This window comes from Balaenoptera physalus (genome assembly GCF_965194825.1).
Source record: "Balaenoptera physalus genome assembly, chromosome: 1".
NCBI classification, from domain to species: Eukaryota; Metazoa; Chordata; class Mammalia; order Artiodactyla; family Balaenopteridae; genus Balaenoptera; species Balaenoptera physalus.
The window spans coordinates 134,219,719-134,232,744 of NC_138882.1; the positions used below are offsets into that span (position 1 = coordinate 134,219,719).

Genomic DNA, 13,026 nt, shown 5'->3' on the forward strand with positions numbered 1-13,026 from the left:
AGTGACACGGTATATTTAAAGTGATGAATGGGAAAAAACCTTCGACCAAGAATACTCTACCCAGCAAGGCTCTCATTCAGATTTGTTGGAGAAATCAAAGGCTTTATAGACAATCAAAAACTAAAAGATGTCAACACCACCAAACCAGCTTTACAACAAATGTTAAAGGAAATTCTCTAGGTGAAAAAGAAAAGGCTTCAACTAGAAACAAGAAAATTATGGAATGAAAAATCTAAACGGTAAAGGCAAACATACAGTAAAGGTAGGAAATCATCCACACACAAAGCTAGCAGGGAAGTTAAAAGACAAAAGCAGTTAAGGGATACACAAAACAATTACATGTAAAATATATCAGTAACAGTAATCATTAGGTGAGGAGAGTACAAATGCAGGGTGTTTAAAATGTGTTTGAAATTAAGAAATCAGCAACTTAAAACAATCACGTATATATGTATATTTAGACTTCTATACAAAAAACTCAAGGTAATTGCAAACCAAAAATTTATAATAGACACACATACAAAAAAAGAAAAAGGAATCCAAACATAACATTAAAGATAGTCATCAAATCACAAGAGAAGAGAACAAAAGAAGAAAGTAGGAAAAAAGACCTACAAAAACAAATCCAAAACAATTAACAAAATGGCAGTAAGAACATGCATATTGATAGTTACCGTAAATGTAAATGGACTAAACACTCCAACCAAAAGACACAGACTGGATGGATGGATACAAAAACAAGACCTGTCTCTAAAAGAGACTCACTTCAGACATATATAGACTGAAAGTGAGAGGATGGAAAAAGGTATTCCACACAAATGGAAATCAAAAGAAAGCCAAAGTAGCAATATTTACATCAGATAAAATAGACTTTAAAAAAAGGACCATTACAAGAGACAAAGTGGGCCACTACATAATGATCAAGGGATCAAGCCAAGAAGATATAACAATCGTAAATATATATGCACCCAGGAAAGGAGCACTTCAATATATAAGGCAAATATTAACAGACATAAAAGGAGAAATTGACAGAAACATAATGGTAGGGAACTTAAACACCCCACTTACATCAATGGGCAGATTATCCAGACAGAAATCAACAAGGAAACACAGGCCTTAAATAACACATTAGACCAAATGGACTTAATTGATATTTATAGACCATTCCACCCAAAAGAAGCAGAATACACATTCTTTTCAAGTGCGCACCGAACATTCTCCAGGATAGATCACATGCTAGGCCACAAAACAAGCTTCAGTAAATTTAAGAAAATCGAAATCATATCAAGCATCTTTTCCGACCATAACGCTATGAGACTAGAAATCAACTACGGGAAAAAACTGCAACAAACACAAACATGTGGAGGCTAAACAATATGCTGCTAAACAACCAATGGATCACTGAAGAAGTCAAAGAGGAAATAAAAAAAAAATACTTGGAGACAAATGAAAATGAAAAACTACAATCCAAAACCTATGGAATGCAGCAAGAGCAGTTCTAAAGAGGGAAGTTTATACATATATATATATATATATATATATATATATATATATATATATATATATATATACATATATATATATATATATATATCTCACTTGTCTGTATACCTGAAATATTGTAAATCAACTATATACTTCAATAAAAATTTTAACTTAAGAAAAAGAAGTGGTTAGAGTAGACATCCTTCTTTTGTTCCCAATCTTTGAGATAAATTATAATATTTAACAATTAAGTATAATTTTATCCATAGATGTTCTTTATCTGATTGAGAAGTTCTCTTTCCTGGCTACTTTCTTAATCAATTACTTTTATGTGTATATTGTTCTTAGGGGCCATTTCTGGAGACCTGGATTAAGACAGGTGGACAAGTAGGTGTTAGAAAATTGTTTTAAGTCTGATGTGTCCAACATTGTTATGTAAAAATAATAAAGAACACTTTTTTAGAGTTAAAAAATGAAAGAAAATTTTAGACTTTTGTACCAGGTCTTTGTCAATATTGCATTCCTGTGTCTGAAAATGTTTAAAGCAGGTGGCATGTTCTGCAGTGCCAATACATTCAGAATGTTCAATTTCTAACAAATACTTCACAAAAGCTATCCAAACAAGTTTGGGAAATCTATTAATATATTAAGACTACTGTTACATATCACAGATTATCAGAAAAATGATAATATTTCCTTCATTATTAAGTGAAAGGAGGGAAAAAGAAAATAATTATTCTTTACAGCAATTATTTTCTTATAACCTGAATATATATTCCATATGTTTTTCTATCATATTTTAATCTTTATCTACACAAATATATCATCTGGGCAAACTTCCAACTATTACCTGAAAAATATTGGATTGGCCAAAAAGTTCGTTGGAGTTTTTCCATGATATGTTAAAAGCTTTATATAGCACTGTCAGTGATATCTAGCAATCAGTATCCATCACATTAAATAAATGTGAGACTAACTGCCTTTCCCTTATGGACTATCTGTCTGTCTTCCAGAATTTTAGTAAGGTAATCACTTTTGTCTGTTATATTTTCCACTAAGATTTATTTTAATCCATGGGCCTATATTCTAAGACTTTTTCCCTCTATTTTACTTATTCATTTATTTTACCCATATTAGTATAGATTTAATTTATGGGCTCACTATACATACCTATATTTATCAGTTTCTCTCTATATATAATTAAGGTTTTGAGGACCTGTATCAATTAAATAACTAGTTTACCTAATTTCTTCTAGAATCCTTCCTCTTATATATTTACTCATTCAGCAGGTATTTACATAACAAGTATTTTAATCCAGGAACTCTACTTGATACTGAATAGTATTAATCTATGAACAGGGCATGGAAGGCTCCTGCCTTCATAGAAACTGGTGAAGGATGCAGAGCACTCAGGAAGCTCCTAACTAGGATTTTGGAGATGAGGGATATTCCTAAGAGAAATTGATGTCTATGCTAAAACATTAAGGCTAAGGAGGAGTGAACTAGATAAAAAGGCTGCCATCCTGTGTGTGTGTGAATGAGGGAAACAGAGAGATACTATGTATGTGTATGTTAGGGTAGGGAAGAGGGTAGGGGGAGTGCAAAGTAAAGGCAGGGATGGGAAGAAGGAATAAAAGTGCATTTCAGAAATAGGATGTTGCTCTCAGTGAGCTAGGAGCAGTTTGATACTGCTAAGATCATAATAGAAAGTACCTAAAACATTGCTTGGCAACAAAAGTGGATTTTCCGTGAAGCTAATGAAAGTTAAGGTTTAGAGGCCCTCTTTTGTACCAGTGGCTTCCACGGCCCTGGGAGGGACTATAGCAATGTAGTTATATATCTACAACTTAACTTATGAAGATAAGGTATTTTACCTCAATTGAGTAAGACCACTGTGTCTTTCTACACTTTCCTTTGTGTTAGAAGACATTGGAGTGGCCACTTAAATGGAAAGTGAGCTGGGGATTCACTTGATTGAAGTATTTTGGGATATTTTTATGTGGTTCACAATTTCTTCTGTGTTTAGTAGTTATTTTTAGTTATTTTCATGAAAACATCTTCCAAAAATACTCCTACTAAGTAATGAGGAGGACTGGACTTTAAAAGTTCATTGGAAATAGATTTAAATTTCTTGCTGATTAGACATGAAATAATGACATTGACAAAGATAATGTAAAATTCACATGTACAACTAGAAAGAAGACATAGATCACAAATTGTTTAATGATGTCCTCAATTCAAGGAGTAAAGAGTTGATATCAAGCAGACTGTATCTGATAGACAATTGATATAGCTTTTTCCAAATTTGATAATAATCCTAAACTATTTTCAGTAAAAAAACCCAATACTGAGTTTGTTTGCTGACATATATTATCCTAAACCAATAATAATAAAATAAAATCTGAAGAATGTTGCTTAGAGAAAATTGGGAATAATCTTCTCTTCTCTCTCTAGAAAATGATATTACAAAGTAATTGTCATGTAAGAGGCAAAATATATCTAGTTAACTGTGTAGGAGAAAAGTATTATGGAGGTGAATCAGTTAACTAATAAAAATATTATACTTCTTCTGGATTTGGGATGTTTCTGATTTTGTTCAAGTTTTATAAATGTTTAATTTGTTTGTTTCTGAATTTTGTTCTTCTATTTTTACGTTCTTTTTCTTACATAAGGGCCCCAAAATTGCATAAAGCCCCTCAAAAGATTAGATCTTCCCCTGCCTGGCACACAGTTGTGCTCAGAAGTTAGTAGCTCTTATTATTTAAAGACCAGGTTAATTCACCAAACCCATTAATTCTTCCCTTGGTTTCTCAGCCTCATTGTTCTCTCCTTACTGAATGTCTATGGTATTAGTCCTTAGTGTTACTAATTTGAGCACTTACCTCTACAGTTTCTCATTATAGGATTATGGTGGCCTGCATATACTTTGATAAATTATTTATTGACAATGATAAACTCATGAACACAAATTTGGATTCTCCAAATCGAGAAAAATTCTTTCTATAGTTCAAAAATTTGCTTTCCTCACCACTGCTTCTTAAACTTACTTTCTCTTTCCTTAAAATTCTATTCCAGATTGAACTTCATCATCATTTCTTTTCAAAGGAAGTTAAGCACTTTAATTATTTTTACATTCTCTTCTCATCCCTTCCCCATACTTCTAAATTATTTTTTATTAATATTTCTCAGTATTTTTATAGTTGTATCTTTGTCCTTGACTCTGAGTATCAAATAGAAATCATCTTTCTATAAGAAATCTTATCATCACTTCATTTTGTTATCCAATAGACCATCCTTAATTGATTCTGAATTTTACTAATCATTTACTAATGATTTGGATTTTTAAAACCATGTCTTCTAAGAAAGGGGTAGAGGGTTTGGTTTATTTGTTTGTTTGTTTTAATGTTTAAAGAAAAATGGAGCCTCCCTAAATAATCTTTCTTCCAATCAATCTATGTGCTTTCCTTTATTTGCTTGAATGTAAAATGACTAATTGACATTAAAATGTAGAGACCTATTGTGAAAAAATGAACAAATGTTGATATTTTGATATTGGTTGTCCGTATTTGAAGAGATCATACACTTTTAAAGTTGGAAGGGGACTTATATGTCCATATCCAATAAGACAGTCCTTTCTGATTTTAGCATGCATGGCAGTTTTCAATTCACTGCTAGACTGTTTTCATGGATAGAAAGTTATTCTATTTTACAGTATGGCCATTCTGATCATGAGAGTCCTTTAGCACATCAGTCCCCTCAACACCAAAGGACAAGGCTACCCCTATTCCTATTTGACCAACTTTCAAATATTTTAAAATAGCATAAAGTTCCTCTATATTGTTTCTCTAATTTAAACAACCCCAATTCCTTCCCCATTTTTTACATGACATAATAGTTTACAATTTTTGGTTAATTTTATCCGTTCCAGTAGATTTAAATCTCCTCTAGGGTAAGGATAATGTGCCTCTCTTTCAGTATTTCCCCTTTCTAAAGCACAATAATACTGACATTTGTCATTTGTATGACCTTTATGCCTCACAAATAACTTTCATTTACTCTGTCTCATTTAACCATAACAATAAAAAGGAAGTGTATTCCCATTTTTCAGAGATGGAAACTACAGTTCAGAAAGGTTAAATGATTTACCAAATTCATAATTGTAGGTATAGAGCCTTGACTTATTTTCTGACACTGAATCCAGAGAGCATCCCATTATCCTATCTCTCTTCAACACATTTATTTATAAAATATATAATAGTTATTAAAATATACTAGATTTTCTCTCATAAGTATTATTTGCTGACCATAAAATCAGCCACAAGCTAAACATAAAAGTAATCTTGTCCTCTCAGGATGAATCTATAAACTGTCAGCAACATTGGTGAGTTACTACATAGTATAGAATATTTAAAGGAGGAATATTGGAGGAAATATTGGAGGAAATTTTTGAAGAAACAATTTAATATCTCCATTTTAATTAAAATGTATGAAACTCAGTAGGGTCAGTTATTTGTGTCATTATTTAAAGTACAGCTTACATTATTCACAATAGATATGGCCTTTTATCACTTTTTGACTACTGAAATATTAGAAGAATTAAATGGTTGGGAAAGTGTCTGCTCTTCATTATTATTTGATTAGCCTATTCTTCCTGACATTATAATGGATGTATATGATATGCTGTGGAAGATCATGTCAAAAACAATTCCAACACTGCCTCTGAAGCCAAAATTCTTTTTTCTAATAATTGTTAATGGAGTTAGGAGATATTGTACTATTCTTCTCATATTTTTTTAAAGTATTCAATTAGAGATTTTTAAATTATTCAAATATATATTTTTTTGACCCCAAAGAGACTACTATTGGCATTTAACTTGCCTCTTTTGCCTCCTCCCCATCCTTTCCTTTAAGGGGAAAGGCTTCTTTTTGCAGCCTTTTTTGTGAATGCTCATATGAGAGAAAACGAAGTTATGTCAAACCTGGATTAGAAAAATTGTGGTATATTTTAAATGTTGACATTTTAAAAATAACACTTTCAACACAGAAGAAGAACAATAGAGTATAATAGTATTATTCATAAGACATGTTTTAAGATATATATGTCTTTGTTCAGTACCAGAAACAGAAACCACTAAAGATATTTTAAACCCAAAGGGATACAGGGGATTAGGTGCTTACAGACTTGTTGGAGAAGCTCTATATTAAGCCTACAGGCATGGCTAGGAAAACATTTCAGAACTGATCTACTGGGGAACTGATGCTGAAAATAAGGAAGATGGGGAATCAAGAAACCACCACTGGAAAGTTCTGATTATTTTATCCCTCCTGCTGTTTTTCATCTTTTATTCACCTTGTTATTAGTTGTTAAAGTAATGCAAACATCCAAATCAGTTCTGACTTTGAACTTCTCTTCATTGAAAAACCTATTAGAAACTGTCCTCTCTAAAAAGTGGCTCACTGAACTGTTTTCAGTACATTGCTTTTCTTTGTATGAAATAGTCTATACAGTCCTCCTGTTCTCAATGTGTCCCTAAATCAGAAGCCCTACAGGACACTGTTTTTTGTTGCTTGTATGATATTCAACCTGGTATCTAAACCATGTGCACCTAGAGCTCTATATAAATAATAAATAATAGTATTTATGTCCTTCAGGGGAAGACTGAAAACTTTTCTACTTTAATTGAGTTCTTCTGTTTGTGCTTTTGATGTTTAATTTATTGTGTGCTTTGTTGGAAGGATTTTTCTGTTTATTGTTGTGGTTCCTGTTCTATTTCAGCACTGGAAATAGCTCCTGTCTTGTGTTGCCCTTTTCTTTGAAATTTTGTTTAATTTCTGTCAGATGAAGGTGCTTTGGAGGCTGGAGGGCACTTGTGTCAATAAATTAAGGATATAAAAAAAAAGGCATCTGCCACTTTTTTACCTACTATACAACATTCATCCATGTATCAGGAAAAATTACTTTAGTCACAATTCCCTCACAGAGAAATTTATTTTCTTGTTTTCCCCTGATGACCTTCTAATTTTTAGATGTAATCAAATTGTAATGAAAGCCAGTAAATTATACACACTATTCTTAAGTTTAAACTCTAGCCAATGCTAGAGGCTTTAGGCCCTGGGGATAAAGTGGGAAACAGAACAAATCCTCCCTTTCAGGGTACATCTGTGACCAAGAACTGCATGCCTGTGGCCTACAAGGGGGATAAGCTGCACGGTCTTCATAATTGCAAATCACTTGGCCTGAGTAAAGTCAATAGGAGATACCATGGAACTGTGGACCAAGGTAGCCTTTTGCTACTATAGCTTTCTGGCAACCATGTGGTCATTCTGTCAGTACGTGCTGCCCACCATAACTGAGGGAGAAACCAGGGTCAGAATATAATTTAGTGTCATATGAACACAGTTTCTTGTCAGAGAGATGTGAGGTAGTAGCTGAGCTCTGCTGTGTGACTTTGGGCAATTTATTTACATGACTGACTCAGTTTTCTCACCTATAGAAACATGATAAAAAAAAAAACACCTTAAAATGTTGTGGGGAGGATTGAATAAGGTAACATATGTAAAGTAATTAGCACATAATAAATGTTAAGAAATGGTATTTTAATGCCCTCTTAATAATGGACAATATTGCTGTTCATTGCATATAATCATCACTTTGGGTGGCTGCCAGACTAGTCAAAGTTATCCTCCCTGAGGGAGTATTCCTGATTGAGGAGGATCCACCTGCTCTGGGAACTTAACAACCATGTGTAGGAACTCTAATTGAAAAGAAAGAGGTATACTCTTTCACTCACCTATGTATTCAAATACATTTTTTGAGGGTATATTATGTATTCAGCATCGTGCTAGCTGTTGATTCTCTGAAGATGAATAAAGGTATGCCCCTCCTTTGAGAAGCCCACAGATATGCCAACTGATTGATTTCAGTGCAATATAATCTAAAATGTAAGGCAGATTACACGGAATAGAGGAATAGGGTGGAAAGCCACCAACCCTTGAATGGAAGTACAGAGTAGAGGAACTACAAGCAGTGTCAAGATCTAACACAGGAAGCAGGCTGAGATGTGTTTGTAACATCACTAGGCCAGAACAGTTTTGGATAAGAGACATCTAGGAAAAGAGAGTGAGGGAAAGTGAGAGGTTATCTCATGTTAATTTTTTAAAGTGGGTGAATAATGACATATTAGAAACAAGAATGGAAGGGGAACTTAAGCATAGTTTTGTAATATAAAGAATTATGAGTGTGAGGTATAAAGTCAAGACATCTAGGTTTGAGTCCCTCTTTTGCCCTTTCCTAGATGTATCCTTAGTCTCTTTTTGTTCAAGTTTCCTTACCTAGTAAATTTGGAGGGGACAATGTAAAGATTTAAGAAAGTGATTTTTGAAATAATTACAGGAGCACCTGCATATAATAAACATTCAAAAACTCTGATGGTTATTCATATTCAAAAAATTAAGCCAATATTATGTATTACACATAATTCAGGAAAACATACACACACACACACACACACACACAAATTAAAATATTAAGATATATTCTGTCTTTTGTCTTAAATAACTAAATTATTTCTTCAGATTGTCACCTCCGTGTGTGTAAAATTGACATAATGTCCTAGAATTGCTGGTATGATTTTTATAAATGATCTCCTGGCAGAGTCTACTTTATCTAAATACATGGTTTCTCCTTTCATGGCATGAACTCTGGTTCATTCAGTTCAACTCTATTGAGTCAGACCTCTTAAATGGTTAAAAAGAAAAATGGAAGCAGTGATAGTTACTCACTAACTTGAATTAATGTGAGTGCATTTTGCCCTAATAACTGCAGTTTACTCATGTCTCCCCTGTAATAATCCAAAATTAATTACATTTTATGCTTGCAAATAATGTTTATTTATAAAGGTTAGCCATCTTTCTTAGCAAAGTTATTCCTTTCTCATTACTTACTGGATTGTGCTAATGTTTAAAGATGAAGACAGATCTATTTCTTCTGCTCTCATTGATGTTGAAGGAGAGCATGGGAAGAGAGTAGGTCTTTGGACAACTGGATTTGGGGCCTGGAAATCTGATTCCAGTCTCAGTTGTTTGCAATGCACGTAGGCACTTCAGTGTCTTCCAGCACCTCCAATGGAGGGGGCCAAAAAGTCCCCCCACCATGGAAAAAGTTTGTAAGCTATCCAAACCCTGCCAATGAGCTGTGCAGGCCGCCCCCTTAGATTGTAATAATAGTGTATAGAGCTTACTGTATGCCAGGCACTCGTCTAAGCTTTTTACATTTAATTCTCACAATGACTCTAGGAAGTAGGTGCTACTATTATCCTCATTTTATAGGTGGAGAAACTGAGTCACAAAAAAGACTAGGGAACTTGCTCTAGATCATACAGCTATTCTGTGTTGAAGCTGTGATTCAAAGTCAAGGCTGCTGGCTCCAGAATCTGTGATCTACAACATTAAGCTATGTTGTTTCTCAATATGCAGATTCCACAAAACATTTTACAATTCACATGTAATCATCCATTTTCCTGGTGTAAGATGAAAATAAACCATAGTCGAAAGAATGTAACTTCTTAGCTTTTACTAGTTAACAAACTAGTAGTGGTCCTCTCTATGGCCTCTTTCCACTTTTGGTTTCATTGGATGCCCAATTTTACTATTTTAATTTGATTATATAGATATGCTATTCTATAAAAATAATCTCCAATTTTTTTCATGCCTGTATGTTCCCCACTCCCAAAAGAGATGTTCTGTGACTTGGGAGATTGTTTATCCTTTGGGGGACATAGTTTCTTAATCTGTATATAAACAACAGAGGTATAATTTAAATCTCTAAAGACTTTCAACCCTAATATGTTACCCCTCTGTAGTTTCATGAGTGGGATTGAAACTTCATATAGCTTTGCTTTTTGTACTTGCTCATCCCAGAAATCTAGTTCTTTGCTTTGCACATAGTAAATTCCAAGTCTTACTGTCTCTCATTGTATTCTGTAATAATCTAAATTGTAATATAGTTATTTTAAAAAGTATTTTAATTAGACCCTGGGGTTAAAGAGTTACTGTAACATAGCCACACAGTAAACTTGAATCATACATTCCTGAAACATAAGGTGCTCTTAAAATGACCTGCCACCATGCTTGGACAGTATCAGCTGGTCCACAAGGTCTACTGGGCAAAGATTGTGAATAGGCCCCTGAAGAAAGCACAATAAAGAGACAGTAATGTAAAGAATGGTTGTGTTGTCAGTGATCCCTCCTAACTCTTAAGAGATTTGTGAAGTCACATTCTCAGAAGTAATTGCGAGAGGGAAAGAAAGCAAGAGTATGTTGCCCTTCACAAACTCCCCCTTCCTGGATAGTTCATGAGTATTTCTATCACTCTCCCCCAGCCACACAAGAGTACGTGTACCATAGGGCTATGAGCTTCTTGGTGCACCCAGAAGGATAACAGGGTCATGTATGCCCTGGATGGGCAGAATTGGGAAGGGAATGCTCAGGCATATTTCAAGAACTTGCAGAGCAGTAGGAATCTGGAAACAGACTCTTGGCATCTCTGTCTCCCTTATTAATCACTGTGAGTATGGCAGATGGTCCTCGGGTTATTTTCCGAGAGAAATGGGAACAGGGGTGTGGAGAGAGGTCTTCCTCTTCTACTGTCCTCATTCAAGAAAGTGAGCCATTACCTTGATATTTAGATGGATAATTAAAAAGTTTTTATTGAACAATTAACTTACTGTCACCTAGTTTCTACGTACTATTGTAGGCTGTGGTGATAGAGCAGTGAGGCAAACCTTTGCCCTCAAGGAGTTTACATCCAAAATGTGGCAAGAAACAGATGACAGATAAAACAAGTAAAATACAAATTATGTTAGATTGAGGGTCAGCAAATTGGGGCCTGTGAGCCAAAAGTGCTCTACCTTCTGTTTTTGTGAGTAAAGTTTGATCAGAACACGGTCATGCTCTTCCGTTCCCCTATTGTCTACGGCTGCTTTTGTGTCACAATGCCAGTGCAGAGTGTTTGCAGCAAAGACTCTATGGCCTGCATCTGTACTTTTACAGAAATGTCTGTTGACCTCTGGATTAGATGCTAGGAAGTAGTATGAATAAAAATAAATCCATGGGGATATATGTATACATATAGCTGATTCACTTTGTTATACAGCAGAAACTAACACACCATTGTAAAGCAATTATATTCCAATAAAGATGTTAAAAAAAAAAGAAATGCACTGTCATGCTGGTGCAACAATTTCATGTCCCAGAACCACCCAGATAAGCCACATGTGTAGAAATCAGAGATCCACATTCTGTGATAGCAGGACAAAAACAGATGCATCTATGTAAATGCATAACTAGGGAGGGTTTCAGTAAAGTCTTTCTATTCATAAAAAAGAAAAGAAAGAAAGAAAGGAAAGGAAGGAAGGAAGGAAGAGGGAGGGAGGGAGGGAGGAAGGAAGGAAGGAAGGAAAATTAAATCCAGGAAGGGAAAGTAGAACAGGGTATTTTTTAGATAGAGTGATCAGAGGACAAGTCACTAAGAAGGTAATATTTGTGTAAAGCACTAAGGAGATGAGAGAGCAAGTCATGCAGCTTTTAAGGAAAGAGCGTACCAGGCAGAGAGGACAGCGCGTTCATAGGCTTTGAGATAGGAGGATGCTTGGAATGTTCTAACAGCAGCAGAGAGGCCAATGTGCTAGAGCAGAATGAGTAAGGGAGAGAGAGGTAGGAGATCCGCTAATGGGCAGAAGGTATCAAGTAATCATGTAGGGCCTTTTAGGCCATCGTAAGTCCTTTGGCTTGTATTCTGAGTGAGTTGGGAAGCTTTTGGAGGGTTTTGACCAAGTGACTTACATTTTAAAAGGATTTTCTCTGGCTGCTTAGTTGAGAGCACACTGGTGGGGAACAAGGCCAGAGGTGGGAGAGCTCCTAGTAAATGTTATCAGGAACCAAGCATGAGAAGAGGTGGCTAGAAAGATGAGTGCAGGTGGTAAAAAAATAACAATGATAACAATAGAGACCTGATTTCCAATTAAATACCACTTTCATTTAATTCAGGGCAATAAAATTGTCACTTAAAAATGGAATGAAATATTATTTCTTACATTTTTGCAAGTATATTTGTGTTATATAACTTTTGCTTCATAAATATTTGCCAGGCTAGTCATAAGGTATTTACTAATTAGGCTTTAAAAGTGTTTTTGTTAGTTCATTTGTTTTCCATAAGGTGGCTGTGATTTGAATGTCCCATTGTGAACATGCAGGCAGTCTGAAAAAGGGGGGAAATAATGACTAAATTCCTTTACATTCTCTTTCCTTTACTTTTCTTCAATTATCACTGAGAAGTTCAGCAATTTAAAATAGGTATCTCCATCACTAGCATAAATTAGCAAGGTTCCACTGTAATAATTTCCCATTAAAATCCATGAACTGCAGGTTTTACATGATGAGTTCAGAGATGGCTACACAAATGCATTGCTCTGAAGGCAGTCTGTTTAATCTAATGTAAAAGCCATCATGCCTTTTATTTATTTATTTTTTTTTTCATCATGC

The 13,026-nt window shown here is 34.6% G+C and overlaps 1 protein-coding gene and 1 long non-coding RNA gene across 2 annotated transcripts in view; one reads left to right on the plus strand and one right to left on the minus strand.

Annotated features, from left to right (window-relative positions):
- Nucleotides 1–13,026, plus strand: part of NEGR1 (neuronal growth regulator 1) — an 897,772-nt gene that overhangs the window by 446,562 nt on the left and 438,184 nt on the right. The gene's annotated exons all lie outside the window — the stretch shown is intronic.
- LOC309641560 overlaps nt 1,933–13,026 on the minus strand; it is a 45,662-nt gene continuing 34,568 nt past the window's right edge. The window contains exon 2 of the long non-coding RNA XR_014252691.1: nt 1,933–12,994. This is a non-coding gene — a long non-coding RNA (uncharacterized lncRNA). The remainder of the gene's footprint in view (nt 12,995–13,026) is intronic.